Genomic DNA, 2,836 nt, shown 5'->3' on the forward strand with positions numbered 1-2,836 from the left:
CTGTAACAATTTAATTTTCCACCAACAGTGTATGACGGTACCTTTTTCTCCACAGCCTCTGCCACACTTGTTATTATCTGTCTTGTTGATGATAGCCATTCTAAAAAGTGTGAGGTGAGATCTCACTGTGTTTTTTATTTGTATTTCCCTAATAGCTAGTGAAGTTGAGCATTTTTTTATATATCTGTTGGCCGTTTTTTCTGTCTTCTTGGGACAAGTGTCTGTTCATGTCCTCTGCCCATTACTTAATTGGATTGTTTGTTTTTTGTTAAGTTGTATGAGTTCTTTATATATTTTGGATATTAGCAGAGGCGTTGTTTGCAAATATCTTCTCCCATTTGGTTGGTTACCTCTTTGTTTTGCTGATGGTTTCTTTTGCTGTGCAGAAGCTTTTTGGTTTGATATAGTGCCATTCATTTATTTTAGCTTTTACTTCTCTTGCCTTTGAGGTCAAACTCGTAAAATCCCCAAGGTCCATAAGTTTAGTACCTATGCTTTCTTCTATGCAGTTTATTGTTTCAGGTCTTATGTTTAGGTCTTTGATCCATTTTGGGTTAATTTTGGTATATGGTGAGAGATGACAATCTGCTATATTTGGGTATTTTCAATGTCTGATGGGTTTGGATTGCAACATCATAATCCATCACTAGATGCCATCTGTAGATGCCAGTCTGAGGACTTCAAGCTATTAAAGGTAAATACCATCTGTCCTACTTATCTAATATACAGATTTGCCAATGAAAGTAGTCACCTTGGAAAGAGATTTACAATTTAACTACAATTCAACTCCCTTTATTTCTCTGTTGCCATTGGAGATTTCCAAGTACTGATACAATCTTGGGAATCCACTTGCAAATGCATGTGGAGGAATTATTTCCTCCCACTGCTGCCAAGTGTATTTCTGTTGGTATTCTGATTTGCATGTTAGAATCAGTTTTTACATACAATGTTTCCAATGGTGACACATTCCCATTTGACTATAATGTTGCTAACTGCCAAGTCTTAATCATGCTGCACATTAAATAGGCTTCATAAAGTTATCTTGAAAATGTAACCTCTGCTTTACCTAAGTATTTGAATGTTTATATAATTGTGTCAGTCCCAGAGCATTTTTTCCCTTTTAATAAAAGTGTTTTCTTTGCCACAGCAAAAAATAGGTATGTATAATACTGCCAGGAGGAATAGACTATTTCTGACATTATACACTTTGTTTATAGAGCCTCCAAAAGCAAAATTTATCACTCAAGAGAATGAAATCCACTGAAAGGTTCACAAGAAAAGTGTTCCACCTACAGAGTAAGTTTCTGGCAGACTTTTCTAGAGGTGGTTGCTGTCTGATGCCAAGTGTTTGAATAAAGACAATGGCATCTTCCTGTTACTTTCATACATGTACTCTTGTAAACAGCTTTTCTCCCTCCTTGGGGTAAAATGTGGCTTCTTAGGTCTACAAGAATTTGGGCCATACTCGGGTTACTTTCTGGAATTCTTTAGTGTGGGTCTTAGGGCACTGCATCTCACACCATCTGGACACCTGATTCACTGTGGGCTGCCATCACCTCTAGCTCATGTAGTTGGGCTGTGCATCACCTAGAGAGATCACTTTGGCCAAAGCAATGTCACCTGGGCAGAAAGTCTTATAAATTTCAACCTTGTCTTTTTCAGTACCTCGGACATCTTCCTTGTGGATAGTTTCTCGAAAAGTATTCTCAAGTGGTGTGGACCTTACATATAGGATGTGTACTTTGGCAAAGTGCTACTTGATGCTAGAGACCTTACAAGATACAAAAGCCCCCACATCTGGCAGTAATTGCAACTCTGCTTCTCTCATCACAGACAGGACAGGAAGCATGTGGTTTTCTCTGGTCTTCTTTATGCAGCCGGCAAGCAAGGGAAAGATGTAACCCTGCTGGTTGTAGGTGCTGCTGCTGCCTTCGCTGCCCTCCTCCAAGTTATACAGATATTTGCTGGGGATGCAGTACCTCACAGATAGCGCCATGCCTGCCACTGTCCCAAGCCCAAAGAAAAAGCAAGCCTACTACTTCGGTTCCAGAACATTTTTAATGCCTACCATACCTCCTATGGTCAACATTCTATCTTTAAGGGGATTAAGCTTTGATGACCTCTAAAATGATAGGTTTAGTTTCTCCTGACACTTTCACTTTGTCAACAAGTCTACCTTATTGGTATGAATGAAATTGAAAGTAGTTCTACTCATTTCTACATTCTGATGAAACACCTACTCTCTTGCTTTTCTTTTCCATGCCAGTCCTCCATGTTACTTATCTATAATTATACCTGAGTCTTTTCCTCCAATCTCTCATTTTCATTTTCCGTTTATTGATTTTATATATGTAGAAGGAATTTAGTTATTCCAATTTTTTTTGAAAAGCATTCATAATATGCAACTTATGCCATAGTTTACAACATGAAATCTCACTCTATCCAGCACAGTGAGGCAGACTTTCACTTCCATCTCATATTCTTCTCAAGTCCCAGTTTTTAGTTGGAAGTCCCTCAAGGTAATATAGCTGATGGTAAGAGCCATGGAAAGATAAATGGGCAACAAAGTATTAGTTGCTATCATCATCATCATCATCATCATCATCGAGTGCCCCAATACAGACATATTTATACTCCCCCTGAGGTGAATACCCCACCTTCTAATAAAGTGACCCAAGTGTATTATTGGTCTTTTCCAACTCACTTCAGTGTTTCAGTGTTTCTACTGTTTAGAAGATAGAGTGAGGGATGGGAAAACTTGAACTCTTCTATAAAGGGTTAAAAACTCCAATGCCTTTTGAACCAACTAGATAAGAAAATGAATGAAGTGGTCCTG

At 38.4% G+C, this 2,836-nt stretch overlaps 1 pseudogene; it reads right to left on the reverse strand.

Moving 5' to 3' along the window:
• Positions 1-504: 504 nt before the first annotated feature.
• LOC109438891 (exosome complex component CSL4 pseudogene) lies at positions 505-2,021 on the reverse strand (annotated as a pseudogene).
• Positions 2,022-2,836: the final 815 nt, after the last annotated feature.

This window comes from Rhinolophus sinicus, chromosome 18 (assembly GCF_057876585.1).
Source record: "Rhinolophus sinicus isolate RSI-liver-muscle chromosome 18, RSI-T2T, whole genome shotgun sequence".
Taxonomy (NCBI): Eukaryota; Metazoa; Chordata; class Mammalia; order Chiroptera; family Rhinolophidae; genus Rhinolophus; species Rhinolophus sinicus.